The 17,972-nt window shown below is 44.6% G+C and overlaps 33 non-coding genes across 33 annotated transcripts; all 33 read left to right on the forward strand.

The window, feature by feature from the left end:
- Positions 1–225: 225 nt before the first annotated feature.
- trnad-guc (transfer RNA aspartic acid (anticodon GUC)) lies at positions 226–297 on the forward strand. The gene has a single exon. It is a non-coding gene; the product is annotated as a tRNA-Asp (tRNA).
- Positions 298–415: 118 nt separating this feature from the next.
- Positions 416–486, forward strand: trnag-gcc (transfer RNA glycine (anticodon GCC)). The gene has a single exon. It is a non-coding gene; the product is annotated as a tRNA-Gly (tRNA).
- Positions 487–1,038: 552 nt separating this feature from the next.
- Positions 1,039–1,110, forward strand: trnad-guc (transfer RNA aspartic acid (anticodon GUC)). The gene has a single exon. It is a non-coding gene; the product is annotated as a tRNA-Asp (tRNA).
- A 740-nt stretch (positions 1,111–1,850) lies between these two features.
- Positions 1,851–1,922, forward strand: trnad-guc (transfer RNA aspartic acid (anticodon GUC)). Its single transcript has one exon. It is a non-coding gene; the product is annotated as a tRNA-Asp (tRNA).
- Positions 1,923–2,662: 740 nt separating this feature from the next.
- Positions 2,663–2,734, forward strand: trnad-guc (transfer RNA aspartic acid (anticodon GUC)). Its single transcript has one exon. It is a non-coding gene; the product is annotated as a tRNA-Asp (tRNA).
- Positions 2,735–3,474: 740 nt separating this feature from the next.
- Positions 3,475–3,546, forward strand: trnad-guc (transfer RNA aspartic acid (anticodon GUC)). Its single transcript has one exon. It is a non-coding gene; the product is annotated as a tRNA-Asp (tRNA).
- Positions 3,547–3,664: 118 nt separating this feature from the next.
- Positions 3,665–3,735, forward strand: trnag-gcc (transfer RNA glycine (anticodon GCC)). The gene has a single exon. It is a non-coding gene; the product is annotated as a tRNA-Gly (tRNA).
- A 552-nt stretch (positions 3,736–4,287) lies between these two features.
- trnad-guc (transfer RNA aspartic acid (anticodon GUC)) lies at positions 4,288–4,359 on the forward strand. Its single transcript has one exon. It is a non-coding gene; the product is annotated as a tRNA-Asp (tRNA).
- Positions 4,360–5,099: 740 nt separating this feature from the next.
- Positions 5,100–5,171, forward strand: trnad-guc (transfer RNA aspartic acid (anticodon GUC)). Its single transcript has one exon. It is a non-coding gene; the product is annotated as a tRNA-Asp (tRNA).
- Positions 5,172–5,911: 740 nt separating this feature from the next.
- trnad-guc (transfer RNA aspartic acid (anticodon GUC)) lies at positions 5,912–5,983 on the forward strand. The gene has a single exon. It is a non-coding gene; the product is annotated as a tRNA-Asp (tRNA).
- A 118-nt stretch (positions 5,984–6,101) lies between these two features.
- Positions 6,102–6,172, forward strand: trnag-gcc (transfer RNA glycine (anticodon GCC)). Its single transcript has one exon. It is a non-coding gene; the product is annotated as a tRNA-Gly (tRNA).
- Positions 6,173–6,724: 552 nt separating this feature from the next.
- trnad-guc (transfer RNA aspartic acid (anticodon GUC)) lies at positions 6,725–6,796 on the forward strand. Its single transcript has one exon. It is a non-coding gene; the product is annotated as a tRNA-Asp (tRNA).
- A 118-nt stretch (positions 6,797–6,914) lies between these two features.
- trnag-gcc (transfer RNA glycine (anticodon GCC)) lies at positions 6,915–6,985 on the forward strand. The gene has a single exon. It is a non-coding gene; the product is annotated as a tRNA-Gly (tRNA).
- A 552-nt stretch (positions 6,986–7,537) lies between these two features.
- trnad-guc (transfer RNA aspartic acid (anticodon GUC)) lies at positions 7,538–7,609 on the forward strand. The gene has a single exon. It is a non-coding gene; the product is annotated as a tRNA-Asp (tRNA).
- A 740-nt stretch (positions 7,610–8,349) lies between these two features.
- trnad-guc (transfer RNA aspartic acid (anticodon GUC)) lies at positions 8,350–8,421 on the forward strand. The gene has a single exon. It is a non-coding gene; the product is annotated as a tRNA-Asp (tRNA).
- Positions 8,422–8,539: 118 nt separating this feature from the next.
- Positions 8,540–8,610, forward strand: trnag-gcc (transfer RNA glycine (anticodon GCC)). Its single transcript has one exon. It is a non-coding gene; the product is annotated as a tRNA-Gly (tRNA).
- Positions 8,611–9,162: 552 nt separating this feature from the next.
- On the forward strand, positions 9,163–9,234 carry trnad-guc (transfer RNA aspartic acid (anticodon GUC)). The gene has a single exon. It is a non-coding gene; the product is annotated as a tRNA-Asp (tRNA).
- Positions 9,235–9,974: 740 nt separating this feature from the next.
- trnad-guc (transfer RNA aspartic acid (anticodon GUC)) lies at positions 9,975–10,046 on the forward strand. Its single transcript has one exon. It is a non-coding gene; the product is annotated as a tRNA-Asp (tRNA).
- A 740-nt stretch (positions 10,047–10,786) lies between these two features.
- Positions 10,787–10,858, forward strand: trnad-guc (transfer RNA aspartic acid (anticodon GUC)). Its single transcript has one exon. It is a non-coding gene; the product is annotated as a tRNA-Asp (tRNA).
- A 118-nt stretch (positions 10,859–10,976) lies between these two features.
- trnag-gcc (transfer RNA glycine (anticodon GCC)) lies at positions 10,977–11,047 on the forward strand. Its single transcript has one exon. It is a non-coding gene; the product is annotated as a tRNA-Gly (tRNA).
- A 552-nt stretch (positions 11,048–11,599) lies between these two features.
- Positions 11,600–11,671, forward strand: trnad-guc (transfer RNA aspartic acid (anticodon GUC)). The gene has a single exon. It is a non-coding gene; the product is annotated as a tRNA-Asp (tRNA).
- A 740-nt stretch (positions 11,672–12,411) lies between these two features.
- On the forward strand, positions 12,412–12,483 carry trnad-guc (transfer RNA aspartic acid (anticodon GUC)). The gene has a single exon. It is a non-coding gene; the product is annotated as a tRNA-Asp (tRNA).
- A 118-nt stretch (positions 12,484–12,601) lies between these two features.
- trnag-gcc (transfer RNA glycine (anticodon GCC)) lies at positions 12,602–12,672 on the forward strand. Its single transcript has one exon. It is a non-coding gene; the product is annotated as a tRNA-Gly (tRNA).
- A 552-nt stretch (positions 12,673–13,224) lies between these two features.
- trnad-guc (transfer RNA aspartic acid (anticodon GUC)) lies at positions 13,225–13,296 on the forward strand. Its single transcript has one exon. It is a non-coding gene; the product is annotated as a tRNA-Asp (tRNA).
- A 740-nt stretch (positions 13,297–14,036) lies between these two features.
- On the forward strand, positions 14,037–14,108 carry trnad-guc (transfer RNA aspartic acid (anticodon GUC)). Its single transcript has one exon. It is a non-coding gene; the product is annotated as a tRNA-Asp (tRNA).
- Positions 14,109–14,226: 118 nt separating this feature from the next.
- trnag-gcc (transfer RNA glycine (anticodon GCC)) lies at positions 14,227–14,297 on the forward strand. Its single transcript has one exon. It is a non-coding gene; the product is annotated as a tRNA-Gly (tRNA).
- A 552-nt stretch (positions 14,298–14,849) lies between these two features.
- On the forward strand, positions 14,850–14,921 carry trnad-guc (transfer RNA aspartic acid (anticodon GUC)). The gene has a single exon. It is a non-coding gene; the product is annotated as a tRNA-Asp (tRNA).
- A 118-nt stretch (positions 14,922–15,039) lies between these two features.
- trnag-gcc (transfer RNA glycine (anticodon GCC)) lies at positions 15,040–15,110 on the forward strand. Its single transcript has one exon. It is a non-coding gene; the product is annotated as a tRNA-Gly (tRNA).
- A 552-nt stretch (positions 15,111–15,662) lies between these two features.
- On the forward strand, positions 15,663–15,734 carry trnad-guc (transfer RNA aspartic acid (anticodon GUC)). The gene has a single exon. It is a non-coding gene; the product is annotated as a tRNA-Asp (tRNA).
- A 118-nt stretch (positions 15,735–15,852) lies between these two features.
- trnag-gcc (transfer RNA glycine (anticodon GCC)) lies at positions 15,853–15,923 on the forward strand. The gene has a single exon. It is a non-coding gene; the product is annotated as a tRNA-Gly (tRNA).
- Positions 15,924–16,475: 552 nt separating this feature from the next.
- On the forward strand, positions 16,476–16,547 carry trnad-guc (transfer RNA aspartic acid (anticodon GUC)). The gene has a single exon. It is a non-coding gene; the product is annotated as a tRNA-Asp (tRNA).
- Positions 16,548–17,287: 740 nt separating this feature from the next.
- trnad-guc (transfer RNA aspartic acid (anticodon GUC)) lies at positions 17,288–17,359 on the forward strand. Its single transcript has one exon. It is a non-coding gene; the product is annotated as a tRNA-Asp (tRNA).
- Positions 17,360–17,477: 118 nt separating this feature from the next.
- trnag-gcc (transfer RNA glycine (anticodon GCC)) lies at positions 17,478–17,548 on the forward strand. The gene has a single exon. It is a non-coding gene; the product is annotated as a tRNA-Gly (tRNA).
- Positions 17,549–17,972: the final 424 nt, after the last annotated feature.

The following is a 17,972-nucleotide window of genomic DNA, read 5'->3' on the forward strand; positions in this document are numbered from 1 at the left end:
CTCCTTCTAACTACTATTATGTGGCTTGTGAGCGGTATAGAGCAAAATCGACTACATGTACGTGTCCGTGAGGGTCTCAGCTTTCCATAGATGTGTCATAGTAGTCTCTAGCTCTAACCATTCAGTCTCTACAGATGTTTTTGTTGGAAGGGTTAACACCCAACTCTCCAAATTTAGGGATAGTATCCAATGCTCCACATTTTTTCAAAGAACCAACCCACCTGCTCCTCGTTAGTATAGTGGTGAGTATCCCCGCCTGTCACGCGGGAGACCGGGGTTCAATTCCCCGACGGGGAGGAAAGACTGATTTTATTAGGGTGTACAATGTCACTGAGCCCACAAAGCGGGAAATATGCTTAGAATTAAAGATTTTTGATACGATATCTAGCCGTGGGGTTTATTTCAGCATCGCAAGGCATTGGTTGTTCAGTGGTAGAATTCTCGCCTGCCACGCGGGAGGCCCGGGTTCGATTCCCGGCCAATGCAGGAACTTTTGAACAAGTCATTTTGACAAGTATGCAACCCTGTGAGGAAGAAATCTCTTTTGAGATTGCCAGGTCGACAGCAATCTCTGGTCATGGTAGAATTCTCAACTGACTCTTGAAAAGTCTGAGTTTGGGCTCACTTACCGTTTGGACATTTATGCATTCTCAGTAGACTTTTGTGAATCCATTGTAGATTTCCAGTGTGTGAGGTGATTTACTTTGTGCAAGGCTTTAGTTGTTAAATGGGAAACGAATATCCAACAAGTCAGTGACAACTGTCTTGAGTTTGGCCTTTGTGACTATGTCCTGGGATTTTCCACACACACCTCTCCTTCTAACTACTATTATGTGGCTTGTGAGCGGTATAGAGCAAAATCGACTACATGTACGTGTCCGTGAGGGTCTCAGCTTTCCATAGATGTGTCATAGTAGTCTCTAGCTCTAACCATTCAGTCTCTACAGATGTTTTTGTTGGAAGGGTTAACACCCAACTCTCCAAATTTAGGGATAGTATCCAATGCTCCACATTTTTTCAAAGAACCAACCCACCTGCTCCTCGTTAGTATAGTGGTGAGTATCCCCGCCTGTCACGCGGGAGACCGGGGTTCAATTCCCCGACGGGGAGGAAAGACTGATTTTATTAGGGTGTACAATGTCACTGAGCCCACAAAGCGGGAAATATGCTTAGAATTAAAGATTTTTGATACGATATCTAGCCGTGGGGTTTATTTCAGCATCGCAAGGCATTGGTTGTTCAGTGGTAGAATTCTCGCCTGCCACGCGGAGGCCCGGGATCGATTCCCGGCCAATGCAGGAACTTTTGAACAAGTCATTTTGACAAGTATGCAACCCCGTGAGGAAGAAATCTCTTTTGAGATTGCCAGGTCGACAGCAATCTCTGGTCATGGTAGAATTCTCAACTGACTCTTGAAAAGTCTGAGTTTGGGCTCACTTACCGTTTGGACATTTATGCATTCTCAGTAGACTTTTGTGAATCCATTGTAGATTTCCAGTGTGTGAGGTGATTTACTTTGTGCAAGGCTTTAGTTGTTAAATGGGAAACGAATATCCAACAAGTCAGTGACAACTGTCTTGAGTTTGGCCTTTGTGACTATGTCCTGGGATTTTCCACACACACCTCTCCTTCTAACTACTATTATGTGGCTTGTGAGCGGTATAGAGCAAAATCGACTACATGTACGTGTCCGTGAGGGTCTCAGCTTTCCATAGATGTGTCATAGTAGTCTCTAGCTCTAACCATTCAGTCTCTACAGATGTTTTTGTTGGAAGGGTTAACACCCAACTCTCCAAATTTAGGGATAGTATCCAATGCTCCACATTTTTTCAAAGAACCAACCCACCTGCTCCTCGTTAGTATAGTGGTGAGTATCCCCGCCTGTCACGCGGGAGACCGGGGTTCAATTCCCCGACGGGGAGGAAAGACTGATTTTATTAGGGTGTACAATGTCACTGAGCCCACAAAGCGGGAAATATGCTTAGAATTAAAGATTTTTGATACGATATCTAGCCGTGGGGTTTATTTCAGCATCGCAAGGCATTGGTTGTTCAGTGGTAGAATTCTCGCCTGCCACGCGGAGGCCCGGGTTCGATTCCCGGCCAATGCAGGAACTTTTGAACAAGTCATTTTGACAAGTATGCAACCCTGTGAGGAAGAAATCTCTTTTGAGATTGCCAGGTCGACAGCAATCTCTGGTCATGGTAGAATTCTCAACTGACTCTTGAAAAGTCTGAGTTTGGGCTCACTTACCGTTTGGACATTTATGCATTCTCAGTAGACTTTTGTGAATCCATTGTAGATTTCCAGTGTGTGAGGTGATTTACTTTGTGCAAGGCTTTAGTTGTTAAATGGGAAACGAATATCCAACAAGTCAGTGACAACTGTCTTGAGTTTGGCCTTTGTGACTATGTCCTGGGATTTTCCACACACACCTCTCCTTCTAACTACTATTATGTGGCTTGTGAGCGGTATAGAGCAAAATCGACTACATGTACGTGTCCGTGAGGGTCTCAGCTTTCCATAGATGTGTCATAGTAGTCTCTAGCTCTAACCATTCAGTCTCTACAGATGTTTTTGTTGGAAGGGTTAACACCCAACTCTCCAAATTTAGGGATAGTATCCAATGCTCCACATTTTTTCAAAGAACCAACCCACCTGCTCCTCGTTAGTATAGTGGTGAGTATCCCCGCCTGTCACGCGGGAGACCGGGGTTCAATTCCCCGACGGGGAGGAAAGACTGATTTTATTAGGGTGTACAATGTCACTGAGCCCACAAAGCGGGAAATATGCTTAGAATTAAAGATTTTTGATACGATATCTAGCCGTGGGGTTTATTTCAGCATCGCAAGGCATTGGTTGTTCAGTGGTAGAATTCTCGCCTGCCACGCGGAGGCCCGGGATCGATTCCCGGCCAATGCAGGAACTTTTGAACAAGTCATTTTGACAAGTATGCAACCCTGTGAGGAAGAAATCTCTTTTGAGATTGCCAGGTCGACAGCAATCTCTGGTCATGGTAGAATTCTCAACTGACTCTTGAAAAGTCTGAGTTTGGGCTCACTTACCGTTTGGACATTTATGCATTCTCAGTAGACTTTTGTGAATCCATTGTAGATTTCCAGTGTGTGAGGTGATTTACTTTGTGCAAGGCTTTAGTTGTTAAATGGGAAACGAATATCCAACAAGTCAGTGACAACTGTCTTGAGTTTGGCCTTTGTGACTATGTCCTGGGATTTTCCACACACACCTCTCCTTCTAACTACTATTATGTGGCTTGTGAGCGGTATAGAGCAAAATCGACTACATGTACGTGTCCGTGAGGGTCTCAGCTTTCCATAGATGTGTCATAGTAGTCTCTAGCTCTAACCATTCAGTCTCTACAGATGTTTTTGTTGGAAGGGTTAACACCCAACTCTCCAAATTTAGGGATAGTATCCAATGCTCCACATTTTTTCAAAGAACCAACCCACCTGCTCCTCGTTAGTATAGTGGTGAGTATCCCCGCCTGTCACGCGGGAGACCGGGGTTCAATTCCCCGACGGGGAGGAAAGACTGATTTTATTAGGGTGTACAATGTCACTGAGCCCACAAAGCGGGAAATATGCTTAGAATTAAAGATTTTTGATACGATATCTAGCCGTGGGGTTTATTTCAGCATTGCAAGGCATTGGTTGTTCAGTGGTAGAATTCTCGCCTGCCACGCGGGAGGCCCGGGTTCGATTCCCGGCCAATGCAGGAACTTTTGAACAAGTCATTTTGACAAGTATGCAACCCCGTGAGGAAGAAATCTCTTTTGAGATTGCCAGGTCGACAGCAATCTCTGGTCATGGTAGAATTCTCAACTGACTCTTGAAAAGTCTGAGTTTGGGCTCACTTACCGTTTGGACATTTATGCATTCTCAGTAGACTTTTGTGAATCCATTGTAGATTTCCAGTGTGTGAGGTGATTTACTTTGTGCAAGGCTTTAGTTGTTAAATGGGAAACGAATATCCAACAAGTCAGTGACAACTGTCTTGAGTTTGGCCTTTGTGACTATGTCCTGGGATTTTCCACACACACCTCTCCTTCTAACTACTATTATGTGGCTTGTGAGCGGTATAGAGCAAAATCGACTACATGTACGTGTCCGTGAGGGTCTCAGCTTTCCATAGATGTGTCATAGTAGTCTCTAGCTCTAACCATTCAGTCTCTACAGATGTTTTTGTTGGAAGGGTTAACACCCAACTCTCCAAATTTAGGGATAGTATCCAATGCTCCACATTTTTTCAAAGAACCAACCCACTTGCTCCTCGTTAGTATAGTGGTGAGTATCCCCGCCTGTCACGCGGGAGACCGGGGTTCAATTCCCCGACGGGGAGGAAAGACTGATTTTATTAGGGTGTACAATGTCACTGAGCCCACAAAGCGGGAAATATGCTTAGAATTAAAGATTTTTGATACGATATCTAGCCGTGGGGTTTATTTCAGCATCGCAAGGCATTGGTTGTTCAGTGGTAGAATTCTCGCCTGCCACGCGGAGGCCCGGGATCGATTCCCGGCCAATGCAGGAACTTTTGAACAAGTCATTTTGACAAGTATGCAACCCTGTGAGGAAGAAATCTCTTTTGAGATTGCCAGGTCGACAGCAATCTCTGGTCATGGTAGAATTCTCAACTGACTCTTGAAAAGTCTGAGTTTGGGCTCACTTACCGTTTGGACATTTATGCATTCTCAGTAGACTTTTGTGAATCCATTGTAGATTTCCAGTGTGTGAGGTGATTTACTTTGTGCAAGGCTTTAGTTGTTAAATGGGAAACGAATATCCAACAAGTCAGTGACAACTGTCTTGAGTTTGGCCTTTGTGACTATGTCCTGGGATTTTCCACACACACCTCTCCTTCTAACTACTATTATGTGGCTTGTGAGCGGTATAGAGCAAAATCGACTACATGTACGTGTCCGTGAGGGTCTCAGCTTTCCATAGATGTGTCATAGTAGTCTCTAGCTCTAACCATTCAGTCTCTACAGATGTTTTTGTTGGAAGGGTTAACACCCAACTCTCCAAATTTAGGGATAGTATCCAATGCTCCACATTTTTTCAAAGAACCAACCCACCTGCTCCTCGTTAGTATAGTGGTGAGTATCCCCGCCTGTCACGCGGGAGACCGGGGTTCAATTCCCCGACGGGGAGGAAAGACTGATTTTATTAGGGTGTACAATGTCACTGAGCCCACAAAGCGGGAAATATGCTTAGAATTAAAGATTTTTGATACGATATCTAGCCGTGGGGTTTATTTCAGCATCGCAAGGCATTGGTTGTTCAGTGGTAGAATTCTCGCCTGCCACGCGGAGGCCCGGGTTCGATTCCCGGCCAATGCAGGAACTTTTGAACAAGTCATTTTGACAAGTATGCAACCCTGTGAGGAAGAAATCTCTTTTGAGATTGCCAGGTCGACAGCAATCTCTGGTCATGGTAGAATTCTCAACTGACTCTTGAAAAGTCTGAGTTTGGGCTCACTTACCGTTTGGACATTTATGCATTCTCAGTAGACTTTTGTGAATCCATTGTAGATTTCCAGTGTGTGAGGTGATTTACTTTGTGCAAGGCTTTAGTTGTTAAATGGGAAACGAATATCCAACAAGTCAGTGACAACTGTCTTGAGTTTGGCCTTTGTGACTATGTCCTGGGATTTTCCACACACACCTCTCCTTCTAACTACTATTATGTGGCTTGTGAGCGGTATAGAGCAAAATCGACTACATGTACGTGTCCGTGAGGGTCTCAGCTTTCCATAGATGTGTCATAGTAGTCTCTAGCTCTAACCATTCAGTCTCTACAGATGTTTTTGTTGGAAGGGTTAACACCCAACTCTCCAAATTTAGGGATAGTATCCAATGCTCCACATTTTTTCAAAGAACCAACCCACCTGCTCCTCGTTAGTATAGTGGTGAGTATCCCCGCCTGTCACGCGGGAGACCGGGGTTCAATTCCCCGACGGGGAGGAAAGACTGATTTTATTAGGGTGTACAATGTCACTGAGCCCACAAAGCGGGAAATATGCTTAGAATTAAAGATTTTTGATACGATATCTAGCCGTGGGGTTTATTTCAGCATTGCAAGGCATTGGTTGTTCAGTGGTAGAATTCTCGCCTGCCACGCGGGAGGCCCGGGTTCGATTCCCGGCCAATGCAGGAACTTTTGAACAAGTCATTTTGACAAGTATGCAACCCCGTGAGGAAGAAATCTCTTTTGAGATTGCCAGGTCGACAGCAATCTCTGGTCATGGTAGAATTCTCAACTGACTCTTGAAAAGTCTGAGTTTGGGCTCACTTACCGTTTGGACATTTATGCATTCTCAGTAGACTTTTGTGAATCCATTGTAGATTTCCAGTGTGTGAGGTGATTTACTTTGTGCAAGGCTTTAGTTGTTAAATGGGAAACGAATATCCAACAAGTCAGTGACAACTGTCTTGAGTTTGGCCTTTGTGACTATGTCCTGGGATTTTCCACACACACCTCTCCTTCTAACTACTATTATGTGGCTTGTGAGCGGTATAGAGCAAAATCGACTACATGTACGTGTCCGTGAGGGTCTCAGCTTTCCATAGATGTGTCATAGTAGTCTCTAGCTCTAACCATTCAGTCTCTACAGATGTTTTTGTTGGAAGGGTTAACACCCAACTCTCCAAATTTAGGGATAGTATCCAATGCTCCACATTTTTTCAAAGAACCAACCCACCTGCTCCTCGTTAGTATAGTGGTGAGTATCCCCGCCTGTCACGCGGGAGACCGGGGTTCAATTCCCCGACGGGGAGGAAAGACTGATTTTATTAGGGTGTACAATGTCACTGAGCCCACAAAGCGGGAAATATGCTTAGAATTAAAGATTTTTGATACGATATCTAGCCGTGGGGTTTATTTCAGCATTGCAAGGCATTGGTTGTTCAGTGGTAGAATTCTCGCCTGCCACGCGGGAGGCCCGGGTTCGATTCCCGGCCAATGCAGGAACTTTTGAACAAGTCATTTTGACAAGTATGCAACCCCGTGAGGAAGAAATCTCTTTTGAGATTGCCAGGTCGACAGCAATCTCTGGTCATGGTAGAATTCTCAACTGACTCTTGAAAAGTCTGAGTTTGGGCTCACTTACCGTTTGGACATTTATGCATTCTCAGTAGACTTTTGTGAATCCATTGTAGATTTCCAGTGTGTGAGGTGATTTACTTTGTGCAAGGCTTTAGTTGTTAAATGGGAAACGAATATCCAACAAGTCAGTGACAACTGTCTTGAGTTTGGCCTTTGTGACTATGTCCTGGGATTTTCCACACACACCTCTCCTTCTAACTACTATTATGTGGCTTGTGAGCGGTATAGAGCAAAATCGACTACATGTACGTGTCCGTGAGGGTCTCAGCTTTCCATAGATGTGTCATAGTAGTCTCTAGCTCTAACCATTCAGTCTCTACAGATGTTTTTGTTGGAAGGGTTAACACCCAACTCTCCAAATTTAGGGATAGTATCCAATGCTCCACATTTTTTCAAAGAACCAACCCACTTGCTCCTCGTTAGTATAGTGGTGAGTATCCCCGCCTGTCACGCGGGAGACCGGGGTTCAATTCCCCGACGGGGAGGAAAGACTGATTTTATTAGGGTGTACAATGTCACTGAGCCCACAAAGCGGGAAATATGCTTAGAATTAAAGATTTTTGATACGATATCTAGCCGTGGGGTTTATTTCAGCATCGCAAGGCATTGGTTGTTCAGTGGTAGAATTCTCGCCTGCCACGCGGAGGCCCGGGATCGATTCCCGGCCAATGCAGGAACTTTTGAACAAGTCATTTTGACAAGTATGCAACCCTGTGAGGAAGAAATCTCTTTTGAGATTGCCAGGTCGACAGCAATCTCTGGTCATGGTAGAATTCTCAACTGACTCTTGAAAAGTCTGAGTTTGGGCTCACTTACCGTTTGGACATTTATGCATTCTCAGTAGACTTTTGTGAATCCATTGTAGATTTCCAGTGTGTGAGGTGATTTACTTTGTGCAAGGCTTTAGTTGTTAAATGGGAAACGAATATCCAACAAGTCAGTGACAACTGTCTTGAGTTTGGCCTTTGTGACTATGTCCTGGGATTTTCCACACACACCTCTCCTTCTAACTACTATTATGTGGCTTGTGAGCGGTATAGAGCAAAATCGACTACATGTACGTGTCCGTGAGGGTCTCAGCTTTCCATAGATGTGTCATAGTAGTCTCTAGCTCTAACCATTCAGTCTCTACAGATGTTTTTGTTGGAAGGGTTAACACCCAACTCTCCAAATTTAGGGATAGTATCCAATGCTCCACATTTTTTCAAAGAACCAACCCACCTGCTCCTCGTTAGTATAGTGGTGAGTATCCCCGCCTGTCACGCGGGAGACCGGGGTTCAATTCCCCGACGGGGAGGAAAGACTGATTTTATTAGGGTGTACAATGTCACTGAGCCCACAAAGCGGGAAATATGCTTAGAATTAAAGATTTTTGATACGATATCTAGCCGTGGGGTTTATTTCAGCATTGCAAGGCATTGGTTGTTCAGTGGTAGAATTCTCGCCTGCCACGCGGGAGGCCCGGGTTCGATTCCCGGCCAATGCAGGAACTTTTGAACAAGTCATTTTGACAAGTATGCAACCCCGTGAGGAAGAAATCTCTTTTGAGATTGCCAGGTCGACAGCAATCTCTGGTCATGGTAGAATTCTCAACTGACTCTTGAAAAGTCTGAGTTTGGGCTCACTTACCGTTTGGACATTTATGCATTCTCAGTAGACTTTTGTGAATCCATTGTAGATTTCCAGTGTGTGAGGTGATTTACTTTGTGCAAGGCTTTAGTTGTTAAATGGGAAACGAATATCCAACAAGTCAGTGACAACTGTCTTGAGTTTGGCCTTTGTGACTATGTCCTGGGATTTTCCACACACACCTCTCCTTCTAACTACTATTATGTGGCTTGTGAGCGGTATAGAGCAAAATCGACTACATGTACGTGTCCGTGAGGGTCTCAGCTTTCCATAGATGTGTCATAGTAGTCTCTAGCTCTAACCATTCAGTCTCTACAGATGTTTTTGTTGGAAGGGTTAACACCCAACTCTCCAAATTTAGGGATAGTATCCAATGCTCCACATTTTTTCAAAGAACCAACCCACTTGCTCCTCGTTAGTATAGTGGTGAGTATCCCCGCCTGTCACGCGGGAGACCGGGGTTCAATTCCCCGACGGGGAGGAAAGACTGATTTTATTAGGGTGTACAATGTCACTGAGCCCACAAAGCGGGAAATATGCTTAGAATTAAAGATTTTTGATACGATATCTAGCCGTGGGGTTTATTTCAGCATCGGAAGGCATTGGTTGTTCAGTGGTAGAATTCTCGCCTGCCACGCGGAGGCCCGGGATCGATTCCCGGCCAATGCAGGAACTTTTGAACAAGTCATTTTGACAAGTATGCAACCCTGTGAGGAAGAAATCTCTTTTGAGATTGCCAGGTCGACAGCAATCTCTGGTCATGGTAGAATTCTCAACTGACTCTTGAAAAGTCTGAGTTTGGGCTCACTTACCGTTTGGACATTTATGCATTCTCAGTAGACTTTTGTGAATCCATTGTAGATTTCCAGTGTGTGAGGTGATTTACTTTGTGCAAGGCTTTAGTTGTTAAATGGGAAACGAATATCCAACAAGTCAGTGACAACTGTCTTGAGTTTGGCCTTTGTGACTATGTCCTGGGATTTTCCACACACACCTCTCCTTCTAACTACTATTATGTGGCTTGTGAGCGGTATAGAGCAAAATCGACTACATGTACGTGTCCGTGAGGGTCTCAGCTTTCCATAGATGTGTCATAGTAGTCTCTAGCTCTAACCATTCAGTCTCTACAGATGTTTTTGTTGGAAGGGTTAACACCCAACTCTCCAAATTTAGGGATAGTATCCAATGCTCCACATTTTTTCAAAGAACCAACCCACCTGCTCCTCGTTAGTATAGTGGTGAGTATCCCCGCCTGTCACGCGGGAGACCGGGGTTCAATTCCCCGACGGGGAGGAAAGACTGATTTTATTAGGGTGTACAATGTCACTGAGCCCACAAAGCGGGAAATATGCTTAGAATTAAAGATTTTTGATACGATATCTAGCCGTGGGGTTTATTTCAGCATCGCAAGGCATTGGTTGTTCAGTGGTAGAATTCTCGCCTGCCACGCGGAGGCCCGGGTTCGATTCCCGGCCAATGCAGGAACTTTTGAACAAGTCATTTTGACAAGTATGCAACCCTGTGAGGAAGAAATCTCTTTTGAGATTGCCAGGTCGACAGCAATCTCTGGTCATGGTAGAATTCTCAACTGACTCTTGAAAAGTCTGAGTTTGGGCTCACTTACCGTTTGGACATTTATGCATTCTCAGTAGACTTTTGTGAATCCATTGTAGATTTCCAGTGTGTGAGGTGATTTACTTTGTGCAAGGCTTTAGTTGTTAAATGGGAAACGAATATCCAACAAGTCAGTGACAACTGTCTTGAGTTTGGCCTTTGTGACTATGTCCTGGGATTTTCCACACACACCTCTCCTTCTAACTACTATTATGTGGCTTGTGAGCGGTATAGAGCAAAATCGACTACATGTACGTGTCCGTGAGGGTCTCAGCTTTCCATAGATGTGTCATAGTAGTCTCTAGCTCTAACCATTCAGTCTCTACAGATGTTTTTGTTGGAAGGGTTAACACCCAACTCTCCAAATTTAGGGATAGTATCCAATGCTCCACATTTTTTCAAAGAACCAACCCACCTGCTCCTCGTTAGTATAGTGGTGAGTATCCCCGCCTGTCACGCGGGAGACCGGGGTTCAATTCCCCGACGGGGAGGAAAGACTGATTTTATTAGGGTGTACAATGTCACTGAGCCCACAAAGCGGGAAATATGCTTAGAATTAAAGATTTTTGATACGATATCTAGCCGTGGGGTTTATTTCAGCATTGCAAGGCATTGGTTGTTCAGTGGTAGAATTCTCGCCTGCCACGCGGGAGGCCCGGGTTCGATTCCCGGCCAATGCAGGAACTTTTGAACAAGTCATTTTGACAAGTATGCAACCCCGTGAGGAAGAAATCTCTTTTGAGATTGCCAGGTCGACAGCAATCTCTGGTCATGGTAGAATTCTCAACTGACTCTTGAAAAGTCTGAGTTTGGGCTCACTTACCGTTTGGACATTTATGCATTCTCAGTAGACTTTTGTGAATCCATTGTAGATTTCCAGTGTGTGAGGTGATTTACTTTGTGCAAGGCTTTAGTTGTTAAATGGGAAACGAATATCCAACAAGTCAGTGACAACTGTCTTGAGTTTGGCCTTTGTGACTATGTCCTGGGATTTTCCACACACACCTCTCCTTCTAACTACTATTATGTGGCTTGTGAGCGGTATAGAGCAAAATCGACTACATGTACGTGTCCGTGAGGGTCTCAGCTTTCCATAGATGTGTCATAGTAGTCTCTAGCTCTAACCATTCAGTCTCTACAGATGTTTTTGTTGGAAGGGTTAACACCCAACTCTCCAAATTTAGGGATAGTATCCAATGCTCCACATTTTTTCAAAGAACCAACCCACTTGCTCCTCGTTAGTATAGTGGTGAGTATCCCCGCCTGTCACGCGGGAGACCGGGGTTCAATTCCCCGACGGGGAGGAAAGACTGATTTTATTAGGGTGTACAATGTCACTGAGCCCACAAAGCGGGAAATATGCTTAGAATTAAAGATTTTTGATACGATATCTAGCCGTGGGGTTTATTTCAGCATCGCAAGGCATTGGTTGTTCAGTGGTAGAATTCTCGCCTGCCACGCGGAGGCCCGGGATCGATTCCCGGCCAATGCAGGAACTTTTGAACAAGTCATTTTGACAAGTATGCAACCCTGTGAGGAAGAAATCTCTTTTGAGATTGCCAGGTCGACAGCAATCTCTGGTCATGGTAGAATTCTCAACTGACTCTTGAAAAGTCTGAGTTTGGGCTCACTTACCGTTTGGACATTTATGCATTCTCAGTAGACTTTTGTGAATCCATTGTAGATTTCCAGTGTGTGAGGTGATTTACTTTGTGCAAGGCTTTAGTTGTTAAATGGGAAACGAATATCCAACAAGTCAGTGACAACTGTCTTGAGTTTGGCCTTTGTGACTATGTCCTGGGATTTTCCACACACACCTCTCCTTCTAACTACTATTATGTGGCTTGTGAGCGGTATAGAGCAAAATCGACTACATGTACGTGTCCGTGAGGGTCTCAGCTTTCCATAGATGTGTCATAGTAGTCTCTAGCTCTAACCATTCAGTCTCTACAGATGTTTTTGTTGGAAGGGTTAACACCCAACTCTCCAAATTTAGGGATAGTATCCAATGCTCCACATTTTTTCAAAGAACCAACCCACCTGCTCCTCGTTAGTATAGTGGTGAGTATCCCCGCCTGTCACGCGGGAGACCGGGGTTCAATTCCCCGACGGGGAGGAAAGACTGATTTTATTAGGGTGTACAATGTCACTGAGCCCACAAAGCGGGAAATATGCTTAGAATTAAAGATTTTTGATACGATATCTAGCCGTGGGGTTTATTTCAGCATTGCAAGGCATTGGTTGTTCAGTGGTAGAATTCTCGCCTGCCACGCGGGAGGCCCGGGTTCGATTCCCGGCCAATGCAGGAACTTTTGAACAAGTCATTTTGACAAGTATGCAACCCCGTGAGGAAGAAATCTCTTTTGAGATTGCCAGGTCGACAGCAATCTCTGGTCATGGTAGAATTCTCAACTGACTCTTGAAAAGTCTGAGTTTGGGCTCACTTACCGTTTGGACATTTATGCATTCTCAGTAGACTTTTGTGAATCCATTGTAGATTTCCAGTGTGTGAGGTGATTTACTTTGTGCAAGGCTTTAGTTGTTAAATGGGAAACGAATATCCAACAAGTCAGTGACAACTGTCTTGAGTTTGGCCTTTGTGACTATGTCCTGGGATTTTCCACACACACCTCTCCTTCTAACTACTATTATGTGGCTTGTGAGCGGTATAGAGCAAAATCGACTACATGTACGTGTCCGTGAGGGTCTCAGCTTTCCATAGATGTGTCATAGTAGTCTCTAGCTCTAACCATTCAGTCTCTACAGATGTTTTTGTTGGAAGGGTTAACACCCAACTCTCCAAATTTAGGGATAGTATCCAATGCTCCACATTTTTTCAAAGAACCAACCCACTTGCTCCTCGTTAGTATAGTGGTGAGTATCCCCGCCTGTCACGCGGGAGACCGGGGTTCAATTCCCCGACGGGGAGGAAAGACTGATTTTATTAGGGTGTACAATGTCACTGAGCCCACAAAGCGGGAAATATGCTTAGAATTAAAGATTTTTGATACGATATCTAGCCGTGGGGTTTATTTCAGCATCGCAAGGCATTGGTTGTTCAGTGGTAGAATTCTCGCCTGCCACGCGGAGGCCCGGGATCGATTCCCGGCCAATGCAGGAACTTTTGAACAAGTCATTTTGACAAGTATGCAACCCTGTGAGGAAGAAATCTCTTTTGAGATTGCCAGGTCGACAGCAATCTCTGGTCATGGTAGAATTCTCAACTGACTCTTGAAAAGTCTGAGTTTGGGCTCACTTACCGTTTGGACATTTATGCATTCTCAGTAGACTTTTGTGAATCCATTGTAGATTTCCAGTGTGTGAGGTGATTTACTTTGTGCAAGGCTTTAGTTGTTAAATGGGAAACGAATATCCAACAAGTCAGTGACAACTGTCTTGAGTTTGGCCTTTGTGACTATGTCCTGGGATTTTCCACACACACCTCTCCTTCTAACTACTATTATGTGGCTTGTGAGCGGTATAGAGCAAAATCGACTACATGTACGTGTCCGTGAGGGTCTCAGCTTTCCATAGATGTGTCATAGTAGTCTCTAGCTCTAACCATTCAGTCTCTACAGATGTTTTTGTTGGAAGGGTTAACACCCAACTCTCCAAATTTAGGGATAGTATCCAATGCTCCACATTTTTTCAAAGAACCAACCCACCTGCTCCTCGTTAGTATAGTGGTGAGTATCCCCGCCTGTCACGCGGGAGACCGGGGTTCAATTCCCCGACGGGGAGGAAAGACTGATTTTATTAGGGTGTACAATGTCACTGAGCCCACAAAGCGGGAAATATGCTTAGAATTAAAGATTTTTGATACGATATCTAGCCGTGGGGTTTATTTCAGCATTGCAAGGCATTGGTTGTTCAGTGGTAGAATTCTCGCCTGCCACGCGGGAGGCCCGGGTTCGATTCCCGGCCAATGCAGGAACTTCTGAACAAGTCATTTTGACAAGTATGCAACCCCGTGAGGAAGAAATCTCTTTTGAGATTGCCAGGTCGACAGCAATCTCTGGTCATGGTAGAATTCTCAACTGACTCTTGAAAAGTCTGAGTTTGGGCTCACTTACCGTTTGGACATTTATGCATTCTCAGTAGACTTTTGTGAATCCATTGTAGATTTCCAGTGTGTGAGGTGATTTACTTTGTGCAAGGCTTTAGTTGTTAAATGGGAAACGAATATCCAACAAGTCAGTGACAACTGTCTTGAGTTTGGCCTTTGTGACTATGTCCTGGGATTTTCCACACACACCTCTCCTTCTAACTACTATTATGTGGCTTGTGAGCGGTATAGAGCAAAATCGACTACATGTACGTGTCCGTGAGGGTCTCAGCTTTCCATAGATGTGTCATAGTAGTCTCTAGCTCTAACCATTCAGTCTCTACAGATGTTTTTGTTGGAAGGGTTAACACCCAACTCTCCAAATTTAGGGATAGTATCCAATGCTCCACATTTTTTCAAAGAACCAACCCACCTGCTCCTCGTTAGTATAGTGGTGAGTATCCCCGCCTGTCACGCGGGAGACCGGGGTTCAATTCCCCGACGGGGAGGAAAGACTGATTTTATTAGGGTGTACAATGTCACTGAGCCCACAAAGCGGGAAATATGCTTAGAATTAAAGATTTTTGATACGATATCTAGCCGTGGGGTTTATTTCAGCATTGCAAGGCATTGGTTGTTCAGTGGTAGAATTCTCGCCTGCCACGCGGGAGGCCCGGGTTCGATTCCCGGCCAATGCAGGAACTTCTGAACAAGTCATTTTGACAAGTATGCAACCCCGTGAGGAAGAAATCTCTTTTGAGATTGCCAGGTCGACAGCAATCTCTGGTCATGGTAGAATTCTCAACTGACTCTTGAAAAGTCTGAGTTTGGGCTCACTTACCGTTTGGACATTTATGCATTCTCAGTAGACTTTTGTGAATCCATTGTAGATTTCCAGTGTGTGAGGTGATTTACTTTGTGCAAGGCTTTAGTTGTTAAATGGGAAACGAATATCCAACAAGTCAGTGACAACTGTCTTGAGTTTGGCCTTTGTGACTATGTCCTGGGATTTTCCACACACACCTCTCCTTCTAACTACTATTATGTGGCTTGTGAGCGGTATAGAGCAAAATCGACTACATGTACGTGTCCGTGAGGGTCTCAGCTTTCCATAGATGTGTCATAGTAGTCTCTAGCTCTAACCATTCAGTCTCTACAGATGTTTTTGTTGGAAGGGTTAACACCCAACTCTCCAAATTTAGGGATAGTATCCAATGCTCCACATTTTTTCAAAGAACCAACCCACCTGCTCCTCGTTAGTATAGTGGTGAGTATCCCCGCCTGTCACGCGGGAGACCGGGGTTCAATTCCCCGACGGGGAGGAAAGACTGATTTTATTAGGGTGTACAATGTCACTGAGCCCACAAAGCGGGAAATATGCTTAGAATTAAAGATTTTTGATACGATATCTAGCCGTGGGGTTTATTTCAGCATTGCAAGGCATTGGTTGTTCAGTGGTAGAATTCTCGCCTGCCACGCGGGAGGCCCGGGTTCGATTCCCGGCCAATGCAGGAACTTTTGAACAAGTCATTTTGACAAGTATGCAACCCCGTGAGGAAGAAATCTCTTTTGAGATTGCCAGGTCGACAGCAATCTCTGGTCATGGTAGAATTCTCAACTGACTCTTGAAAAGTCTGAGTTTGGGCTCACTTACCGTTTGGACATTTATGCATTCTCAGTAGACTTTTGTGAATCCATTGTAGATTTCCAGTGTGTGAGGTGATTTACTTTGTGCAAGGCTTTAGTTGTTAAATGGGAAACGAATATCCAACAAGTCAGTGACAACTGTCTTGAGTTTGGCCTTTGTGACTATGTCCTGGGATTTTCCACACACACCTCTCCTTCTAACTACTATTATGTGGCTTGTGAGCGGTATAGAGCAAAATCGACTACATGTACGTGTCCGTGAGGGTCTCAGCTTTCCATAGATGTGTCATAGTAGTCTCTAGCTCTAACCATTCAGTCTCTACAGATGTTTTTGTTGGAAGGGTTAACACCCAACTCTCCAAATTTAGGGATAGTATCCAATGCTCCACATTTTTTCAAAGAACCAACCCACTTGCTCCTCGTTAGTATAGTGGTGAGTATCCCCGCCTGTCACGCGGGAGACCGGGGTTCAATTCCCCGACGGGGAGGAAAGACTGATTTTATTAGGGTGTACAATGTCACTGAGCCCACAAAGCGGGAAATATGCTTAGAATTAAAGATTTTTGATACGATATCTAGCCGTGGGGTTTATTTCAGCATCGCAAGGCATTGGTTGTTCAGTGGTAGAATTCTCGCCTGCCACGCGGAGGCCCGGGATCGATTCCCGGCCAATGCAGGAACTTTTGAACAAGTCATTTTGACAAGTATGCAACCCTGTGAGGAAGAAATCTCTTTTGAGATTGCCAGGTCGACAGCAATCTCTGGTCATGGTAGAATTCTCAACTGACTCTTGAAAAGTCTGAGTTTGGGCTCACTTACCGTTTGGACATTTATGCATTCTCAGTAGACTTTTGTGAATCCATTGTAGATTTCCAGTGTGTGAGGTGATTTACTTTGTGCAAGGCTTTAGTTGTTAAATGGGAAACGAATATCCAACAAGTCAGTGACAACTGTCTTGAGTTTGGCCTTTGTGACTATGTCCTGGGATTTTCCACACACACCTCTCCTTCTAACTACTATTATGTGGCTTGTGAGCGGTATAGAGCAAAATCGACTACATGTACGTGTCCGTGAGGGTCTCAGCTTTCCATAGATGTGTCATAGTAGTCTCTAGCTCTAACCATTCAGTCTCTACAGATGTTTTTGTTGGAAGGGTTAACACCCAACTCTCCAAATTTAGGGATAGTATCCAATGCTCCACATTTTTTCAAAGAACCAACCCACCTGCTCCTCGTTAGTATAGTGGTGAGTATCCCCGCCTGTCACGCGGGAGACCGGGGTTCAATTCCCCGACGGGGAGGAAAGACTGATTTTATTAGGGTGTACAATGTCACTGAGCCCACAAAGCGGGAAATATGCTTAGAATTAAAGATTTTTGATACGATATCTAGCCGTGGGGTTTATTTCAGCATTGCAAGGCATTGGTTGTTCAGTGGTAGAATTCTCGCCTGCCACGCGGGAGGCCCGGGTTCGATTCCCGGCCAATGCAGGAACTTCTGAACAAGTCATTTTGACAAGTATGCAACCCCGTGAGGAAGAAATCTCTTTTGAGATTGCCAGGTCGACAGCAATCTCTGGTCATGGTAGAATTCTCAACTGACTCTTGAAAAGTCTGAGTTTGGGCTCACTTACCGTTTGGACATTTATGCATTCTCAGTAGACTTTTGTGAATCCATTGTAGATTTCCAGTGTGTGAGGTGATTTACTTTGTGCAAGGCTTTAGTTGTTAAATGGGAAACGAATATCCAACAAGTCAGTGACAACTGTCTTGAGTTTGGCCTTTGTGACTATGTCCTGGGATTTTCCACACACACCTCTCCTTCTAACTACTATTATGTGGCTTGTGAGCGGTATAGAGCAAAATCGACTACATGTACGTGTCCGTGAGGGTCTCAGCTTTCCATAGATGTGTC

Source organism: Salmo salar, chromosome 23 (assembly GCF_965601325.2).
Source record: "Salmo salar chromosome 23, fSalSal1, whole genome shotgun sequence".
Classification (NCBI taxonomy): domain Eukaryota; kingdom Metazoa; phylum Chordata; class Actinopteri; order Salmoniformes; family Salmonidae; genus Salmo; species Salmo salar.